Genomic DNA, 21,892 nt, shown 5'->3' with positions numbered 1-21,892 from the left:
AGGCTGAAGGGTTGGAGCCGAGGATGAGGACCTCCATTTTGTCCGAGTTTAGCTTCAGTCTCTGAAGCCCAAACTTGTTGCTTTCCTCCTCCTATTTTTCTGACCTTTTTGTTGGCTTTAGGACTCTGAGAACTTTACCACTGCTGACCAGTGCTTAAGTGCATGTGCTTCTCCCCTAAAAATGGTAACATTGGTGTATACACAATTTACATACTGAGTTTATTTGTAAGTCCCTTGTAAAGTGGTATACCATATAGCCATACACTGTAATTTAAATGCTGCTAGTGGGCCTGCAACACTGTTTGTGCCACCCACACAAGTAGCCTTTCAAACCTGTCTCAGGCCAGCCATAGCAGGGTCCATCTGTGCAGTTTACGGCCACTTCAACTTGGTATTTAGAACCACTTACCAAGCATTAAACATCCCTTCTATTACACAGAAATCACCCTTAAGGAGGGGTCCTAGGTAGCCTTTACAGCAGGGTGCTCTGTAACTAAAAGGTACAACATGTACTATTAAGTTTTGCATATCCTGGTAGCAACAAACAGCTACATTTGTTTTTCCCTACTGTGAGGCCTACTCCTCCCAAAAGTTAGCATTGGGAATTCCTTAAAACACTATTAAGCTGTAATTCCTCATTGGAAATGAGTGGCTGCATCACATTTCATATCTTTAGCATGGTAATGATAAATCCTCTTTATTGGTAAAGTTGGATTTAACATTACTGTTTTAGAAATGCCACTTTTAGAAAGTGCAAAAAGAACTATTGATGGACAGAATGCAAAACAATGTCATACATTCACCCCCATTATGGATATCTGGGCCTAAATCCATTGTTTTATTGATCACCATGCCATTCCAGTTTGGACCCAGCCATATGCAAATCAGTCTTGAACCTGCACCCAATGGGAACAGTCCAGAAGTGAGCTAAACAACAATGATGGATTTAACCCAGATCTGTGACTGGGGGTGAGTGTTTGAAAGGTTTTGTTCACCCTAAGTTGGCAGGGTATGCCCAGACGTGGGTCCCTTGCTCACTTTGTCACTAGATTCAAGCTAGCCTGGCTGAAGAGGGGTGTTACCCAAGAACCGGTCCCAGGATGCTTGTTTCCGGTTCAGACAAGACCTGGCTTGGCAGTTCAGGCTGAACTGTTCCCATGGGGCACAGGGTCAAGACTGATTTGCATAGAGCTGGGTCTGAACTGAGGTGGCGAAGTGAGTTAAAGAACGATGATGGATTCAACCCAGATCTGTGACTGGGGGTGAGTGTTTGAAAAGTTTCAGCACTCCGTCCATCATCTCTTTCTGTTTGCTTTGTTCGCCCTAAGTTGGCAGGGTATGCCCAGACGTGGGTCCCTTGCTCACTATGCCACTGGATTCAAGCTAGCCTGGCTGAAGAGGGTTGTTACCCTGAAACCGGTCCCAGGATGCTTGTTTCCGGTTCAGGGAAGACCTGGCTTGGCAGTTCGGACTGGACTGTTCCCATTGGGCACAGGGTCAAGACTGATTTGCATATAGCTGGTTCTGAACTGAGGGGGCAAAGTGAGCTAAAGAACGATGATGGATTCAACCCAGATCCATGACTAGGAGTGAGTGTTTGAAAAGTTTCAGCACTCCGTCCATCATCTCTTTCTGTTTACTTTTCTAAAGTGGACATTTCTCTGCTCTTACTCCTCTGTATGCCTTGTAGCTGGTCTAAAATACATGTTTGGGATGTGTGACAGCTACACTTTGTGCATTCTCTACAGACAGCCACAAACACAGGAAGGGTGGGTGTGACAGAGAACTCATCTGCATTCATCTACATTCTGATAGGTCTTCCTGGTCAGGATGAGGGAGGGGTAGATTACAATTCTACCTTAATAGGCAGTGTCCTGTGTCCTCACCAGCGGGGAGGCGAACCGGACATCTGTAGGAGACACGCGGAAGGCGCCAAAGCAGACAAAAAGTCACAGTAGGTCCCTTCCCCGTTCGACCTCCAATGGAGCAAGTAGGACAGATACTTAGGGCATTTTCTTGGAGTACTATACCAAGGGGGATAGTGATAATTACACAACCCCCTCAGTGGTAGTTCTTTTTACATAAAGACGGAGCCATTTAAACATATGGTCCTGATGAATGCTATGTACCCTATGGGGATGTCAAGCAGAAACATGTTGACCACATGAAATATGGTGCAGGGATGATTATTTCCCGAATCACTGCTCATACCTTTTAATACCAGACAGCTGTTCTAATTAATTAAAAAGAAGTCTTTATGACAATTGCTATGGTTTTTAAATCACTTTCACTATACACGGGCCCCCACTTAGTTTAGTTTAGAAGTGCATCCCTGTCTTCACGTGTATGCCCGCCCTCTATCCAACCAAGTTTTTAGAGGGCGAGGACGGCCTATGATGAAGCATGACACCTGGTGGTGTGTGAGGCCAGTCCTTCACTTTTTGTGAGATGCCCATAACCCACGTGCATTTCCAATAGTCCTGTAGTAATCCCCACTAGGGGCAACCCCGTTTGTGTTTAAGTGTCCTGTGTCCTACACAAAGTGCTGCTTACCCCCACAGATATCCTGGCACACAGGTCTAGGATTAAAGGGGACCTGTGCACTTCAAGGGCATACTTTGAAGTCACCCCCACTTCAAAGGAACATTTGGGTACGAGTACTGGGGCTCTGAACCTACCATGACAGCACACTGTTGGACCTCTGAAGAACTCTGCCAGGAGTAAAGACTGCTGTGTTACTGAAATTGCCACTTTGCCTGACTGCTCTGAAGGAATTGCTTTTGCTTTGCTGAGCTGCCCTGCTGCCTGCTGATCTCTGCTATGCTGTGAACAAGGACTGGACCCACCTACGTAATACCGAAAGTGACTCCAAGGGCTTGCTGACTTGCCCTCTGTTCTGAAGTCTCTGGGCCATCAAAGTATTCCTACTACTCTGCAGCAGCACCTGGACATCTATTAGTCCTGCTCTCCCAAGTGATGTCAATCCAGTCCTGGGCCCTTAAAAGGTGATCAAAGTTGAGACAGTGATGACTTTGCACTGGTCAGAACTGACGCATTGTCCCTAGGTGCCGACGCAAGAGCCGATTGATGACATCGCCGCAACAGACTGCACAGTTCAACAATGATGGACAGCATGGCATGACTAGACTTAGACACAGCACCTGCACTGTAAAGGGGTTGGGCGGCGAAGCCTTCATCCATGGGATCGATGGGGAGTTAGTGCCTCCTCCACTCCTCGCATCGAGTGTTCGACATCGACGTTTGCTCCATCCAAGGTACTTTGTCAGCGGGACCAGCCGGAGTCTTGTAGCTGGCCTGCCATCCATCACGGTCAGCCTGAACATTAGATTTACCTCAGTCAAGCACAACCTCATGTAATTCCTTTGCGCTATTGACTTCTAAGCACCATTTTTATTTTCTTTAAAAATTCATAATCTACATAATTAATTTTTGTTGTTTTGTTATTGTTTGGTTCATAAAAGTATTCTCTATGTTTTTAAATCTGAGTGGAGTATTTTTGGGGTGTTTTCATTGAGTTACAGTGTGTGTGTGTTACACAAATGCTGTACACATTGCCTCTTTAGATAAGCCTGACTGCTCTGTGACAAGCTACCAGAGGATGAGCACAGGTTATCTTTTTATGTGTATTTAGCTTACACTGACTTGGATTGTGGTTCTTGCTTAAAAAAGGGTGCATACCTCTGCCAACTAACAACTCCTAATTTATTTACACAATCCCCCAACACATTGTAGTTGTTTTCCTTTGATCAATAGAGGTTCCCTGCCTGAACCCCAGTAATATTTTTAAACCTTTTCTTTAGGAATCTCTTCCTCTGTCACCCCTCATATCCCTGAATAATAATGCTCGTGTTGTAATTAACCTGTTTTTTTTTAAAATAACCACCACATCCATACCACCATATCTCTATCCTCTTTTTCAAATGTATTTCGTCTTCTTCTGTCTGCATCTTCTTCTTTTGTTCCCTTGATTTCCTCTGTGTTTTTTGTCTTTCCAGGTAGTGGTTGGCTTAAAAAAAAACTACTGTGAGCTGTATTTTTTACTTAACCCTTTCCTCTATGTTTATGTACATTTCGTTTCACAATTTGTAATGTTTTAGGAATTGTAAAAATATTGTTTTCTTTATACTTGATCATGAATTCAAACCTGCTTCCAATATACTTTTCCACAATTTTCATGAAAAAAGGGAATTTCCTCATTCCTGTATTCTCCATGTTTGTAATTTGTCACAATGAAAATACCAGTAGAACGTAGTAGCTGATCCAGTTCTGCAAGACAAGGACAATATGCTCAAAGCAGATATTTCTATGCAACCATGTCTGAGAGAGAAGTGGAAGGGCAGGAGATGTAGAAATATATGGAAATCAGTCTGTAGTAAAAGAAGACATAGGTGGAGAAGGAGAAAGGAGACAGCAAAGGAGCAAGAAATAGATCAAAAGGGAAGCATGCAGAGGAGGGGAGAACATGAGTGGAGATTAAAATATACGAGAAAGAGGCATAGATGAGAAAGAGAAGGAACAAGGCAAGTGATGGAAAAATCAGAGTGACAGGAGGTGAGGCGGGACAGGACATGAAAGGTTGGAGGAAAGAGTTTAAAAATCATACATTGCAGTTCAGATTAGTTTTTAAATGAATTGGCACCAACTTTTCGGGCCTTTGGCGTAAGCCATGCTGCCCTACTCTACTGAAGTAGAGACTGAGATTGTGTCCCTTTCAAAGATCAATACCAAACAATTATCTGACAGCACTGCAAATAGCTTGCAACAGTAAAGAATGGAAAATGCAACATAAAAAAAGAAGTGTAGGACAATAGAGAACTTATCTAGCAAAGAGGAAAAAACTGCATGAGAAAGCGGAAAGAAAAAACGAACATAAACATGTGGTGTCAGGAGAGAAGTCCAAGGCAAAATAGTAAGACACGAAAAGAAGAAAAGATAGGAGCAAGAGGAAAGTGAAAGGAGACAACGAGTGTAAGAAGAACAATTAATGGTGATGGTGAAAGTGGCCTAGTGGATGGGAAATAAGGAAAGAACAAGGAAGGAAACAAGAGCGAGTTCGGAAGAAGTGAAAAAAGGATTAGGGGCGGGAGAAGAATAGAAGGATGGGATAACATGATGACTGTTTTAGCTGTTTAAGTTCTAAAGAAACAGGAGACCTGCACTTCTTTTCTAGTTTTTCAACTTGACTGAATTATGTGATTCTGCTCAAATCAGGTTCCTTGTTAGATGTTTACCTGCCAAAATATAAATAAAAAACGGCAAGTGATTTGGTTAGTGCATAAACTGACTCTCGAAAGTGTCGCTGACTATAGAGTAGGAGGGAAGAAGAGAATCAACCTAGAACAGATAGAATTTAAAGTGGTGAAATGGGAGAGGTGCGTTTAAAGAATCTGAAATTGAATGTTCAATTACACAGAGGGCACACTCAGCTCAAAATATGCAGTGTAGAGACCTCCGGGCCTAACGTGTTCTACTGAGGCATTTGTCTTTAAAAGTGCAACATGACAGGGGCATAATATAGGGCGTTATGTTTTGATTTGTTCTCAGTATTCAGTTTTTGGTGGAATAGTACATAGGACCAAAAATGAGTAAGGGTACCATTGCTTAATAATAGAAAGCATAGAAATAGAGCAAATATACAAAATTCTAAGCACATCGATTCGGTGACAATACATATCAGAAAAACGAAATGCGAGTTTGGAAGGAATAGACTCAAAAATCATAATTCGTCTGCCAGATTTCACCCCAAAGTACTGTCCATCATCACCAGTCGTTTGAATTTTCCGAAATTACATCATGATTCTAGTGTGGGTGTATTCAGCAAAGGGGAAGAAGGGGATGGCATCTTAATCTCAGAACACCTGTAAGAATGTTGACACACCAGAGGAGTTTATACATAAATTGGTTAGGATGTCATAATTTTTACTTAGGGGTTGCTGCTAACATTTCGGGGGGGAATTTTTTATTGAAGGACATACAGTTGACATTATTGTTGCTGATACTTGTCATGGGAAGGTCTCTTTTTAATCGTACCTCTGGTGCTTGGTGTCTGCGCGTCTGCACATGCGCGCTGACACTCTCGGTCGCCATGTTAGGAAGGCGGGCAGCAGGTCAATCACGGAAGAGCAGGGGCATTATAAAAGGCGGAGACTGGCGCGAGCGCTCTGCGGAAGCCCGTAGCGGGCGTGCCTAAGGCAAGCCCAACTGCGCCCGTCCGCGTCCGGATCACGTCCAGCGCCAGCCATGCTGCTCGCAGCCCCCCCCAGGTCAGAATTGTTTGGACGAGAGAGCAGCTTTGTGCACTCTCAAAGTCAGATTGTTTAGAGCCTACATATTTTGAACCAGGTCAAGAGGAGATAGAAGAATGGGGCCATGATGAGTTTCATTGCGGGTCTTGCGCTTTTAACATGAATATGGTTCTCTGGAAAGAGGAGGCAGACATTTGTAATCCTGTGGATATACTCCCTTCTGGATCCTTGTGTAGATCCAGCTTCAGGCACCAGATCAAGGCCTGCCTGACTAATTGCAGGTCTCTTCCTAAACATGCTACGGATATTTGGCTCTCGATAAAGACCTATGATTGGGATATGATGTTTATTATGGAAACTTGGCTGAGAGAGAGCTCAAATCCAGATATTTTTCTATCCATCCCCATAGGCTATAGAATAGCTAAGATCGATAGGGCAGGCAATAGGCTAGGTGGTAGCCTGGCCATAATCATGAGGGAAGGTTGGGAAATTTCACATTAGAAAATTGAAGACAGTGGGCCCATAGAGGGCATGTCTTTTTGTATCAAATTTTCCATAACCTCCTCTATGGCAGGGCTCTTGGTCTATAGACCCCCAAACACCGTGTCCACCTACTGGCCGAAACTGTACGACTGTATCGCTAACCTTCCCTTGAGGTATCCTAATTTCACTGTTCTTGGTGATTTTAATGTCCGTATGGAGCTGGGGCATTATTGCCCTTTAGCCGTTCAATTAGGAGATACCCTTAAAGGGCTAAATCTGACTCAAAAGGTATCACATCCTACTCATGCAGCTGGCCATATTTTAGACCTTCTCTTTACTAATGACCCTGTCATTCAGGTGGAGGAGCCCTTACCGGTGAACACTGTTTGTGCCACCCACACAAGTAGCCTTTCAAACCTGTCTCACGCCAGCCATAGCAGGGTCCATCTGTGCAGTTTACGGCCACTTCAACTTGGTATTTAGAACCACTTACCAAGCATTAAACATCCCTTCTATTACACAGAAATCAGCCTTAAGGAGGGGTCCTAGGTAGCCTTTACAGCAGGGTGCTGTGTAACTAACAGGTACATTATGTACTATTAAGTTTTGCATATCCTGGTAGCAACAAACAGCTACATTTGTTTTTCCCTACTGTGAGGCCTACTCCTCCCAAAAGTTAGCATTGGGAATTCCTTAAAACACTATTAAGCTGTAATTCCTCATTGGAAATGAGTGGCTGCATCACATTTCATATCTTTAGCATGGTAATGATAAATCCTCTTTATTGGTAAAGTTGGATTTAACATTACTGTTTTAGAAATGCCACTTTTAGAAAGTGCAAAAAGAACTATTGATGGACAGAATGCAGAACAATGTCATACATTCACCCCCATTATGGAGATCTGGGCCTAAATCCATTGTTTTATTGATCACCATGCCATTCCACTTTGGACCCAGCCATATGCAAATCAGTCTTGAACCTGCACCCAATGGGAACAGTCCAGAAGTGAGCTAAAAAACAATGATGGATTCAACCCAGATCTGTGACTGGGGGTGAGTGTTTGAAAGGTTTTGTTCACCCTAAGTTGGCAGGGTATGCCCAGACGTGGGTCCCTTGCTCACTTTGTCACTAGATTCAAGCTAGCCTGGCTGAAGAGGGGTGTTACCCAAGAACCGGTCCCAGGATGCTTGTTTCCGGTTCAGACAAGACCTGGCTTGGCAGTTCAGGCTGAACTGTTCCCATGGGGCACAGGGTCAAGACTGATTTGCATAGAGCTGGGTCTGAACTGAGGTGGCGAAGTGAGTTAAAGAACGATGATGGATTCAACCCAGATCTGTGACTGGGGGTGAGTGTTTGAAAAGTTTCAGCACTCCGTCCATCATCTCTTTCTGTTTGCTTTGTTCGCCCTAAGTTGGCAGGGTATGCCCAGACGTGGGTCCCTTGCTCACTATGCCACTGGATTCAAGCTAGCCTGGCTGAAGAGGGTTGTTACCCTGAAACCGGTCCCAGGATGCTTGTTTCCGGTTCAGGGAAGACCTGGCTTGGCAGTTCGGACTGGACTGTTCCCATTGGGCACAGGGTCAAGACTGATTTGCATATAGCTGGTTCTGAACTGAGGGGGCAAAGTGAGCTAAAGAACGATGATGGATTCAACCCAGATCCATGACTAGGAGTGAGTGTTTGAAAAGTTTCAGCACTCCGTCCATCATCTCTTTCTGTTTACTTTTCTAAAGTGGACATTTCTCTGCTCTTACTCCTCTGTATGCCTTGTAGCTGGTCTAAAATACATGTTTGGGATGTGTGACAGCTACACTTTGTGCATTCTCTACAGACAGCCACAAACACAGGAAGGGTGGGTGTGACAGAGAACTCATCTGCATTCATCTACATTCTGATAGGTCTTCCTGGTCAGGATGAGGGAGGGGTAGATTACAATTCTACCTTAATAGGCAGTGTCCTGTGTCCTCACCAGCGGGGAGGCGAACCGGACATCTGTAGGAGACACGCGGAAGGCGCCAAAGCAGACAAAAAGTCACAGTAGGTCCCTTCCCCGTTCGACCTCCAATGGAGTAAGTAGGACAGATACTTAGGGCATTTTCTTGCAGTACTATACCAAGGGGGATAGTGATAATTACACAACCCCCTCAGTGGTAGTTCTTTTTACATAAAGACGGAGCCATTTAAACATATGGCCCTGATGAATGCTATGTACCCTATGGGGATGTCAAGCAGAAACATGTTGACCACATGAAATATGGTGCAGGGATGATTATTTCCCGAATCACTGCTCATACCTTTTAATACCAGACAGCTGTTCTAATTAATTAAAAAGAAGTCTTTATGACAATTGCTATGGTTTTTAAATCACTTTCACTATACACGGGCCCCCACTTAGTTTAGTTTAGAAGTGCATCCCTGTCTTCAGGTGTATGCCCGCCCTCTATCCAACCAAGTTTTTAGAGGGCGAGGACGGCCTATGATGAAGCATGACACCTGGTGGTGTGTGAGGCCAGTCCTTCACTTTTTGTGAGATGCCCATAACCCACGTGCATTTCCAATAGTCCTGTAGTAATCCCCACTAGGGGCAACCCCATTTGTGTTTAAGTGTCCTGTGTCCTACACAAAGTGCTGCTTACCCCCACAGATATCCTGGCACACAGGTCTAGGATTAAAGGGGACCTGTGCACTTCAAGGGCATACTTTGAAGTCACCCCCACTTCAAAGGAACATTTGGGTACGAGTACTGGGGCTCTGAACCTACCATGACAGCACACTGTTGGACCTCTGAAGAACTCTGCCAGGAGTAAAGACTGCTGTGTTACTGAAATTGCCACTTTGCCTGACTGCTCTGAAGGAATTGCTTTTGCTTTGCTGAGCTGCCCTGCTGCCTGCTGATCTCTGCTATGCTGTGAACAAGGACTGGACCCACCTACGTAATACCCAAAGTGACTCCAAGGGCTTGCTGACTTGCCCTCTGTTCTGAAGTCTCTGGGCCATCAAAGTATTCCTACTACTCTGCAGCAGCACCTGGACATCTATTAGTCCAGCTCTCCCAAGTGATGTCAATCCAGTCCTGGGCCCTTAAAAGGTGATCAAAGTTGAGACAGTGATGACTTTGCACTGGTCAGAACTGACGCATTGTCCCTAGGTGCCGACGCAAGAGCCGATTGATGACATCGCCGCAACAGACTGCACAGTTCAACAATGATGGACAGCATGGCTTGACTTGACTTAGACACAGCACCTGCACTGTAAAGGGGTTGGGCGGCGAAGCCTTCATCCATGGGATCGATGGGGAGTTAGTGCCTCCTCCACTCCTCGCATCGAGTGTTCGACATCGACGTTTGCTCCATCCAAGGTACTTTGTCAGCGGGACCAGCCGGAGTCTTGTAGCTGGCCTGCCATCCATCACGGTCAGCCTGAACATTAGATTTACCTCAGTCAAGCACAACCTCATGTAATTCCTTTGCGCTATTGACTTCTAAGCACCATTTTTATTTTCTTTAAAAATTCATAATCTACATAATTAATTTTTGTTGTTTTGGTATTGTTTGGTTCATAAAAGTATTCTCTATGTTTTTAAATCTGAGTGGAGTATTTTTGGGGTGTTTTTATTGAGTTACAGTGTGTGTGTGTTACACAAATGCTGTACACATTGCCTCTTTAGATAAGCCTGACTGCTCTGTGACAAGCTACCAGAGGATGGGCACAGGTTATCTTTTTATGTGTATTTAGCTTACACTGACTTGGATTGTGGTTCTTGCTTAAAAAAGGGTGCATACCTCTGCCAACTAACAACTCCTAATTTATTTCCACAATCCCCCAACACATTGTAGTTGTTTTCCTTTGATCAATAGAGGTTCCCTGCCTGAACCCCAGTAATATTTTTAAACCTTTTCTTTAGGAATCTCTTCCTCTGTCACCCCTCATATCCCTGAATAATAATGCTCGTGTTGTAATTAACCTGTTTTTTTAAAAATGACCACCACATCCATACCACCATATCTCTATCCTCTTTTTCAAATGTATTTCGTCTTCTTCTGTCTGCATCTTCTTCTTTTGTTCCCTTGATTTACTCTGTGTTTTTTTTCTTTCCAGGTGGTGGTTGGCTTAAAAAAAAACTACTGTGAGCTGTATTTTTTACTTAACCCTTTCCTCTATTTTTATGTACATTTCGTTTCACAATTTTTAATGTTTTAGGAATTGTAAAAAAATTGTTTTCTTTGTACTTGATCATGAATTCAAACCTGCTTCCAATATACTTTTCCACAATTTTCATGAAAAAAGGGAATTTCCTCATTCCTGTATTCTCCATGTTTGTAATTTGTCATAATGAAAATACCAGTAGAACGTAGTGGCTGATCCAGTTCTGCAAGACAAGGACAATATGCTCAAAGCAGATATTTCTATGCAACCATGTCTGAGAGAGAAGTGGAAGGGCAGGAGATGTAGAAATATATGGAAATCAGTCTGTAGTAAAAGAAGACATAGGTGGAGAAGGAGAAAGGAGACAGCAAAGGAGCAAGAAATAGATCAAAAGGGGAGCATGCAGAAGAGGGGAGAACATGAGTGGAGATTAAAATATACGAGAAAGAGGCATAGATGAGAAAGAGAAGGAACAAGTCAAGTGATGGAAAAATCAGAGTGACAGGAGGTGAGGCGGGACAGGATTAGAGGCAACATGTTGTTTCAGACCATCCAACCAGAAGGTGTGCATATTTGGTCGTTTTCTCCACGTGACCAAATTGTAGGATTCTGTACACATCTCTGTCACTATACTGCTGTTCTTCATGAAAGGTTGGAGGAAAGAGTTTAAAAATCATACATTGCAGTTCAGATTAGTTTTTAAATGAATTGGCACCAACTTTTCTGGCCTTTGGCGTCCGCCATGCTGCCCTACTCTACTGAAGTAGAGACTGAGATTGTGTCCCTTTCAAAGATCAATACCAAACACTTATCTGACAGCACTGCAAATAGCTTGCAACAGTAAAGAATGGAAAATGCAACATAAAAAAAGAAGTGTAGGACAATAGGGAACTTATCTAGCAAAGAGGAAAAAACTGCATGAGAAAGCTGAAAGAAAAAACGAACATAAACATGTGGTGTCAGGAGAGAAGTCCAAGGCAAAATAGTAAGACACGAAAAGAAGAAAAGATAGGAGCAAGAGGAAAGTGAAAGGAGACAACGAGGGTAAGAAGAACAATTAATGGTGATGGTGAAAGTGGCCTAGTGGATGGGAAATAAGGAAAGAACAAGGAAGGAAACAAGAGCGAGTTCGGAAGAAGTGAGAAAAGGATTAGGGGCGGGAGAAGAATAGAAGGATGGGATAACATGATGACTGTTTTAGCTGTTTAAGTTCTAAAGAAACAGGAGACCTGCACTTCTTTTCTAGTTTTTCAACTTGACTGAATTATGTGATTCTGCTCAAATCAGGTTCCTTGTTAGACGTTTACCTGCCAAAATATAAATAAAAAACGGCAAGTGATTTGGTTAGTGTATAAACTGACTCTCGAAAGTGTCGCTGACTATAGAGTAGGAGGGAAGAAGAGCATCAACCTAGAACAGATAGAATTTAAAGTGGTGAAATGGGAGAGGTGCGTTTAAAGAATCTGACATTGAATGTTCAATTACACAGAGGGCACACTCAGCTCAAAATATGCAGTGTAGAGACCTCCGGGCCTAACGTGTTCTACTGAGGCATTTGTCTTTAAAAGTGCAACATGACTGGGGCATAATATAGGGCGTTATGTTTTGATTTGTTCTCAGTATTCAGTTTTTGGTGGAATAGTACATAGGACCAAAAATGAGTAAGGGTACCATTGCTTAATAATAGAAAGAGCAAATATACAAAATTCTAAGCACATCGATTCGGTGACAATACATATCAGAAAAACGAATTGCGAGTTTAGAAGGAATAGACTCAAAAATCATAATTTGTCTGCCAGAATTCACCCCAAAGTACTGTCCATCATCACCAGTCGTTTGAATTTTCCGAAATTACATCATGATTCTAGTGTGGGTGTATTCAGCATAGGGGAAGAAGGGGATGGCATCTTAATCTCAGAACACCTGTAAGAATGTTGACACACCAGAGGAGTTTATACATAAATTAGTTAGGATGTCATAAGTTTTACTTAGGGGTTGCTGTTAACATTTCGGGGGGGGGAATTTTTTATTGAAGGACATACAGTTGACATTATTGTTGCTGATACTAGTCATGGGAAGGTCTCTTTTTAATCGTACCTCTGCTGCTTGGTGTCTGCGCATCTGCACATGCGCGCTGACACTCTCGGTCGCCATCTTAGGAAGGCGGGCAGCGGGTCAATCACGGAAGAGCAGGGGCATTATAAAAGGCGGAGACTGGCGCGAGTGCGCTGCGGAAGCGCGCAGCGGGCGTGCCTAAGGCAAGCCCATCTGCGCCCGTCCGCGTCCGGATCACGTCCAGCGCCTGCCATGCTGCTCGCAGCCCCCCCAGGTCAGAATTGTTTGGACGAGAGAGCAGCTTTGTGCACTCTCAAAGTCAGATTGTTTAGAGCCTACATATTTTGAACCAGGTCAAGAGGAGATGGAAGAATGGGGCCACAATGAGTTTCATTGCGGGTCTTGCGCTTTTAATATTAATATGGTTCCCTGGAAAGAGGAGGCAGACATTTGTAATCCTGTGGATATACTCCCTTCTGGATCCTTGTGTAGATCCAGCTTCAGGCACCAGATCAAGGCCTGCCTGACTAATTGCAGGTCTCTTCCTAAACATTGTATGGATATTTGGCTCTCGATAAAGACCTATGATTGGGATATGATGTTTATTATGGAAACTTGGCTGAGAGAGAGCTCAAATCCAGATATTTTTCTATCCATCCCCATAGGCTATAGAATAGCTAAGATCGATAGGGCAGGCAATAGGCTAGGTGGTAGCCTGGCCATAATCATGAGGGAAGGTTGGGAAATTTCACATAAGAAAATTGAAGACATTGGGCCCATAGAGGCCATGTCTTTTTGTATCAAATTTTCCATAACCTCCTCTATGGCAGGGCTCTTGGTCTATAGACCCCCAAACACCGTGTCCACCTACTGGCCGAAACTGTACGACTGTATCGCTAACCTTCCCTTGAGGTATCCTAATTTCACCGTTCTTGCTGATTTTAATGTCCATATGGTGCTGGGGCATTATTGCCCTTTAGCCGTTCAATTAGGAGATAGCCTTAAAGGGCTAAATCTGACTCAAAAGGTATCGCATCCTACTCATGCAGCTGGCCATATTTTAGACCTTCTCTTTACTAATGACCCTGTCATTCAGGTGGTGGAGCCCTTACCGGTGACCTGGTTGGACCACATGTTGGTCATGTTCAGGCTGACTTGGAGGTTCTGTGATAGCCACAGGAGGTCTATCACGGAGAACAGGAGGAACTGGAGGAAGGTCACACCTGAATCTATGGGTGGTGAATTACATAACGCCTCCCCTGAACTCTCCGGCGATCCTAATCTCGATGCTCCTCTTTTTAACGCTTGGGTCAATTCAGCCCTTGACAAACTGGCCCCTATTAGGTCGGTTAAATTGTCCAGGAACAAACCCTCGACTCCCTGGTTTAACACGGAGCTCCGCATGGAGAAAAGCCTGTGTAAGAGGCTCAAGCGTGTCTGGAGAAGAAATTATGAACCTTCAGCCAAGTGTGAATATAAGGCAGCCCAGAGGAAATTCCACAGTTTGAAGCGTTGGATTATTAGGAAATATGTGGCGAAGCAGATTATGGACTCTGACAACTCCCCCAAAGAAATTTTTAAGATAGTGGAAGGCTTTATGAAACCTCAGGCCTTGAAGAGCACGATTCCTCCATCTGTGGCTCTCTGTGAGGAGCTAGCTGTCTTTTTTCAATAATAACATTTCAACCATTTACTCTGCCTTTCCTGTATCAGGAACGTCTGATGTTGTAACTTATGACACATCAGATAAATGGTCAGCTTTTTGTCCATTTGAGATGGAGGCGTCACTGAAGGAATTAATGAAAATAAAATCAGGTTCTCTTCTCGACCCCTGTCCTGCCAGATTTTTTAAGCTATTAGCACCTGGGCTTAATGGTATCCTGAATTTAATCTGAAATACCTCCTTGGAGACTGGGATTTTTCCAACTAGTTGCAAAAAGGTCTTTGTTCGGCCTATCCTCAAGAAAGTGGATGCTGATCCAGCAGAGCCCAAAAATGTTAGGCCTATCTCTCTCCTGCCGGCACCTGCCAAAACCTTATAAAAAGAAGTCCAGAGTCGACGTTCGGACTTCTTAGAATCCAATAACCATCTTCATGATTCTCAGTCTGGGTTTAGGACAGGATACAGTACGGAGACAGCCCTTCTGGAGGTGGCAGAATCGATTTGTGAAACCTTAGACCAGGGAAGCTGTGCAATGTTGGTGCTGCTGGATTTGTCCGCAGCCCTTCGACACGGTTTCCCATAGGATCCTCCTGAATAGATTACATCATTTAGGAGTAACAGGGACTGTCTTGAGATGGTTTCGCTCATTTCTTGAAGGACAGTCACAACAAGTATTTCTGCACCCCTATGTCTCCAGCTCTGGCCCTATGCCTTATGGGGTTCCTCAGGGTTCTGCTTTAAGCTCCACACTTTTTAATGTCTATTTGACTCCCCTTGCGGCAATTGTAGAAAAATGGGGGGTGAAGGTTGTCTCGTGCGCAGATGACAGTCAACTTGTGTTCTCTTTTAAAGAACACAGCGAGGCAGCCTTCACCAATTTTAGACAGTGTCTGTTAAATATTTCATCATGGATGACGGACAGCTGCCTAAAGTTGAACACTGATAAGACGGAGGTCTTATTTTTTAATCAACCAATTCTTCCGTGTACTGAGCTATGGGGGCCAGCCGAGTTAAATCTGCCCCCGCTACCTGTGTCCTCGGCGAGGAATTTGGGTTTCAGGTTTGATTCCCAACTCACAGGCAAGGCACAAATTACACATGTCTCCTCTCAGTGCTTTTGGAAACTCAATGCTCTGCGCAGATTTCTTCACTTCCTGCCGATGGATTGCACGAAGTCAGTGGTGTATGCCCTAATCACCGCTCAACTCGACTATGCCAACAGCCTTTATATTGGTCTTCCAGAGTATCTGATGAGGAGACTACAGCTCATTCAAAATACGGCAGACAGGCTGATCAGGAATGTGCCACTGCGACATCATATTACCCCCCATCTACGCAGCCTTCATTGGCTACCAGTTAGGAGAAGAGTACAGTTTAAAGCTCTAGTATTGGCACATAGAGCAATAAGAGTGGTGGGTCCTCATTATCTGAAGCGGAGGCTTCAGAAATACCACCAAGCGAGGACACTCAGATCTAACAGCTGTAACTTTTTGGTCACTCCTCGCTTTAGGAAGGCAATGACTGGCGGCCGTGCGTTCTCTGTCAAAACTGCTACATTATGGAATACTATGCCCAATCATCTGAGAAATATAGATCCGGAAATCCCTTTTAGGAGAGCTCTTAAGACTTGGCTTTTCGGTTTGCACTAGATACAGTGATCCTCCCTGGTCTCTTCTTCTCTTAGATAGGATGCTAGTGCCGGGACACTTCCGTTGGAGGTAGCCGTGCGCTCTACAAGCGTTAATAATAATAATCATAAGTAGCATGATATGAAATAGTATGATACTGTTTTGTAAAGTCTAAATATGTGGGATTGAACACCAGGATGCCTTCCACAAGACTGTGGAATGTATGCAATGGAAAAAGAGGAACAACAGGTGGATGTTGTTTCATAACACAGTCGTTCACGACTCTGGCTTGAAAGGGGGAGACATAATGGGGAAGGAGAACAAGGTACGAACCCCCAGAGGGGGCATCACATCTCCTACACCCCAATTATGGCCACTAATGTCTGCTCAGGCCTGTTACTACCGCAGGTCATAGTCTGCGCACTTGGTCCCACTTGACTCTCACCCCCCAACCTTGTTTGTTTATCGTCATTTCATCTCATTGACTTACTCCCACATCAATGTCCTGATTGAAACCTCATAACATTTTGGGAGTATGAGTTGAGAGGGTTGAGTATCCACCTTAAATGATAGTCACATCCCTTTTCAGGGTGAACAACTGTAATCACTAAATTAACCTTAGCTCAACCTGAGCTCAACCCTGGTACTTATGGCACAGAGCAGACAACCTTAATTTAGAGACAAAGTATTTATGCATTAATAAAGCAGTAATGGAGTCAAAACACAATACAGGAAAACATCCCAAACTCGTTTAGAAACATTGGAGCTTATTAACTAGCCCTGTGCGCTGCCGGAACATCACTTCTATTAACGTTCCGGCAGCACACAGTGGAGTACCATATCTACCAAGCCATGTAAAGCTACCCTGTATGCCTTACCGGCTAGAGGCGGGAATAAAATGAGAATCCTACTAGTCAGGTATTTTTAACTCACCAGCACTCATTTTCCCACTCCCTTTCACCAACATTATCTTTATCATAGACTCCATCTATAAGTGCTCAAGCGTAACCATCTGGTCGTAGTACCCCTCAATCCGTTGAGGATTGGGATGAACCCCGATGAGGAAGCATGCCACCAAGGGGCATCCCTGTTGGGTGAGGGGTCTCTAGGAAAAACATAATTTTCCTACTAAGCTATCTTAGTGGAGATTCATTGTATTTCATACAGTTTTCCCTTGGCTAGTTTTTGATTTTTTGTAATACATGTCTATAGGGAGGATAAACCAAGCCTTTACCTCTCTCTCCCCCTTTTTTGTTTAAAAAAACACAAGCACCTACAACATCGACCAAGCCACCTACAAATCTGCCCTCAACGACTACCATCCTCAAAGCTGCAAAAAAGAAGGCCCTGGCCAACCGGATCAAGACCAGCGCCTATCAAACCAAGGAACTCTTCACCATCGCCAGAGAGTTCACCTGCCTATGAACTCGATCCCCTCCTCATAAGAACACTGCGACACCCTCATCAACCAACCACAGCCACTGTTATGAACTCCATCCACCTCCATAACCACAGCCACCTTTCCTGACACATGGAAACATGCAGAGGGCAAACCCCTCCTCAAGAAACCTTTACCAGAACTACTGTCCCATCTCCCTGCACCCATTCCTGCCAAAGTTATGGAGAAGGCTGTTATGATCTCGTGTGCGCTCATGTATTCCATGTTGGAACAGACGCGTGCCGAGAACGTTGTGGGGCTTTGAAAGAATGCGGGCGGGGGGTTGGCAGTTTGCTGGATGTCCTGGGTGAAGCAGCAGCTTGGGCTGTTGGTGGTGCTATGGATTAAACTACGTCTTTGACTCATTCCTGGTCTCCCTGCATCTTCTTAACACTGGCGACGATTGATGTCGGGAGCACCACCAACGTTGTAAGAACCCACGGATTGGTTATTGAAGAAACCACGGATTTTCGAAGTTTGGCTGATTTCGAGTGTGTGAACGGACTTTTCTCCCAACACCCGTTCGATCATTTCTCGATTGGATTTATGGTCTAAAAGCCTGTTGGGGGTGTGTCACGCTCAAGTTTTGACTTTTGGGTCGTGGTGCAGACTGTGGATGGCGTAAGAAAAAAATAACAGAAGAAGAATTTTGGCAGTTTCCCTCGCATTGCTGTGGCTTGTCGGAGGCACTACGGGTCATCTGTGATTCACATTTAATCACTCTTACCTTCATAACTTCACGGTGCTCGAGCGCAGTGTTTCCCTGCATGCGCAGCGCTGGAAGCTTCGCTGACTCGTCTTGGAATCTTCGCTGACTCGTCCTTCGTCTCTACGCCTCACACGTCTCTACGCATCACACGTCACATGGTCTCCGTGACGAGCTCCGTTTTGCTAGTCGTAACCTTGGTTACACAGGAAGCTTACTACGGTGCGCAATAAGGATCAATTTGAAACGCTGTTCTTCGTGTGGAATGGTGATTTCAATTCAATTTTTACGGAGATTGTGTTTAAGGTACTGTTAGTCAATTTTGTTTTAATTTTTTTCTTCTGTATTCTGCCTTAAAAATGTCGTCGACCTCAATGAGCCAACCACCTGCATTTTTGTGTGAAAAGGGTGAGCCATTACTTCCTTGGAAGCGGTGGAAAAACCTTTTTGATTCTTATTTGGTGGCAATTGGGGGGGAAAGATTCTCGGCCATTCGAAAACAGGCTATTCTCCTACATAATTTGGGAGTGGAAGGGCGGAATATTTATGATAGTATCGATGAACTTCCGGTTGGGGATGGATCTGGTGAACCATCTGATGTATATGAAATGTCTATGAAGATGCTTGAGAACTACTTTGGGCCACGCATCAATGTCGTTTTGGAGCGTCATAAGTTCTTTATGAGAGTTCAAGAATCTAAAGAGAAAGTGGGGAACTATGTCGCGTCCTTAAAGACTTTAGCCAGAACTTGTGATTTTGGGGATTTGACTGAATCGCTGATTCGTGATCAGTTAGTTAGATGTACAAATAGTAACAGAGTTCAAGAGAAACTCCTTTCAAAGAATCCGTCACTTCGTGAAGCAATTGCAATTGTAGAAGGCATGGAAAACACCTCAGGTTGGGTAAAAGAAATGAAAGAGCACAAGACATCCACTGATTGTACTCCTACTCCCAGCAGCATTCATGAGGTTACATCTTTGGTTCAACAACCAGTTGTTGGGGACAATGTTGGCAAAGTTGCTCAAGCTCCTAAACCTAAATTTCAAATTGACCGTAACAAGATCAAATGTTATCGTTGTGGGAGTTCAAATCACTCTGCAAATTTTCAGAATTGTTATGCAAAAGCTGCAACTTGCTTAAAATGTGGTATGAAAGGCCATTACGCTAGAGTTTGTAAGTCTCTTGGCAAGGTCCATTGTATTGAAAATGATGAACCTGTTGCATCAGGTTCTACGATGGTTGTTTCCAATGTTAGAAGTGATGGTATCGTTGATGCTGATCCCATATTTATGCCTGAGTGTGATGTTGTGATTGGGGGGCAAAGTTTTGTGGTGTTAGCTGATTCAGGTTCTCCCTTTACAATGATTGGTGAGGAAAATTGGAACAAAACCTTTCCTGATATCACGTTGCTTGACCCTGATATCAATCCCGTTAGCTATGGGGGGTCACGTATAAATGTTTTTGGTTACACAATTATGGGTATATTTTTCAAGGGGCGTGAGACCATTGGGAAAATCTATGTGGCACAAAGGGGTGATAATCTGTTGGGATGGAGGCACCAGAGGGATTTGGGTATTATACTGAATCCCAATGCTCTTAAAGCTGCGGATCAAGTCATGCTTATTGACTGCATTCCTAACTCCAACAAGTTCTTTGAGGAATTTCCCCAAGTTTTTACTGATGAGTTAGGTCTTTTGAAAGGTTTTGAACATCGTATCATCTTGAAACAAAACGCTATACCATGTGTGCACAAGGTTCGGAAAGTACCGAACATGATGATGAGTCCTTTAAAGAAAGAGTTGGACAGGCTTTTGGGTTTGAAGGTTATTGAGGAAATTGAATCTTCTGAATGGTTGGCTCCGGTTGTTTTGGCTCCCAAGGATTCTGGGAAGAGCATTCGTATGTGTGTGGACCTCAGAAGTCTGAACAAATGGATATGGGTGGACCGCCAACCGTTACCCAACATTAATGAGTCTTTGTCTATGCTGAGTGGTGCCAAGGTTTTTTCTGTTTTAGACTTGTCATCAGCATATCATCAAGTACCTCTTCATGCTGACTCTAAGCATCTGACATCTTTTGTGACGCCTTTAGGTGCTTTTAGATATGTCAGGATGCCTTTTGGGTTGGCATCGGCTGCGGCCTGTTTCCAACGTATCATGAAGTTAGTTATTGGTGATATGCCAAATGTCATCTTTTTCCAGGATGATATCCTGGTTTATGGAAGGGATGATTCAAAACATGACACTACTTTGAGAAGGGTTTTGTTGAAATTGGCGTGTAAGGGTCTCACAGTTAACAAACTGAAGTGCAGAATTGGGGTGTCTTCAGTCACATATCTGGGTCATGTAATTTCTGGGGAGGGCATCCAACCAAAGTTGCAGTTAGCTAGAAGCATTGTGGAAGCTCCAACTCCAATGGATAAAGAGCAGGTTAGATCCTTTTTGGGTTTGGCGGAATTTTATGCTAAATTTGTTAGGGGTTTTGCTTCAGTTGTTGAGCCAATAAGGAATTTACTTAAGAAAGGAACACAATTTGAGTGGAATGATGCCTGTGAGATTGCTTTTGGTATTGTTAAACGCTCCATCAGTCAGTTGCCCAGTTTGGGTCATTTTGACGCTAAAAAAAAAACTATTCTTACCACTGATGCGAGTTTGGCTGGGTTGGGTGCTGTACTATCTCAAGTAGAGAATGGTGTAGACAAGGTTGTTGCTTTTGCGTCTCGGGCGTTAAAAAAGGCTGAGCAGCAATACTCGTGCATTGAGAGGGAGGCGCTTGCAATAGTTTGGGCGGTTAAACATTTCAAATTTTACCTTTGGGGTATTCCTTTTATTGTAAGATCAGATCATCGTCCTCTAGTGCAAGTTTTTTCGTGTATGGAGAGTGACAGGTTGACCCCTAGATTAAAACGTTGGAGTGAGGGGTTGGAGGAATTTAACTTCCAAGTGCAGTATCTACCTGGGTCCTCGAATGTGACTGCTGACTGTCTGTCGAGGTTGCCAATTGAAGAACATGAAGACTATGTGGATGTTGAACAGTTTTCTGTTTCTTGGGTTAGGGAATCTTCCATTTCCCATGAAGAATGGAGTCAGGCTATTTCTGAAGATCCCTTGTTTCCTTGTATTAAGGATTTTATTATCAAAGGCTGGCCGGCTAATTGCAAGGATGTAAATTCTGAGCTTAGTCCTTTTTGGTCTGTTAAGGATGAGTTAACCATTGCACATGGAGGGGTGTTGAGAGGTAGTAGGTTTATTCCTCCTTTATCATTAAGACCAAAATTGATAAACTTAGCTCACGAGGGACATCTTGGTAGGAGTCTCACTAAGGCTCGGCTTAGGGAGAGATATTGGTGGCCATTAATGGATCATCAGGTGGAGATTGTGGTTAAAGAGTGTCATTTGTGTGCGTCAAATGATAAATCTAAAGTGGTCAATTGTGCTCCTTTGTCTCCGGTGGAGGTTCCTAGTCAGCCGTGGACAAAGTTAGGTTTAGATCTAATGGGACCATTT

This window comes from Triturus cristatus, chromosome 2_2 (assembly GCF_964204655.1).
Source record: "Triturus cristatus chromosome 2_2, aTriCri1.1, whole genome shotgun sequence".
In the NCBI taxonomy this organism is placed as follows: domain Eukaryota; kingdom Metazoa; phylum Chordata; class Amphibia; order Caudata; family Salamandridae; genus Triturus; species Triturus cristatus.
Note: the sequence above shows the minus strand (reverse complement) of the source record.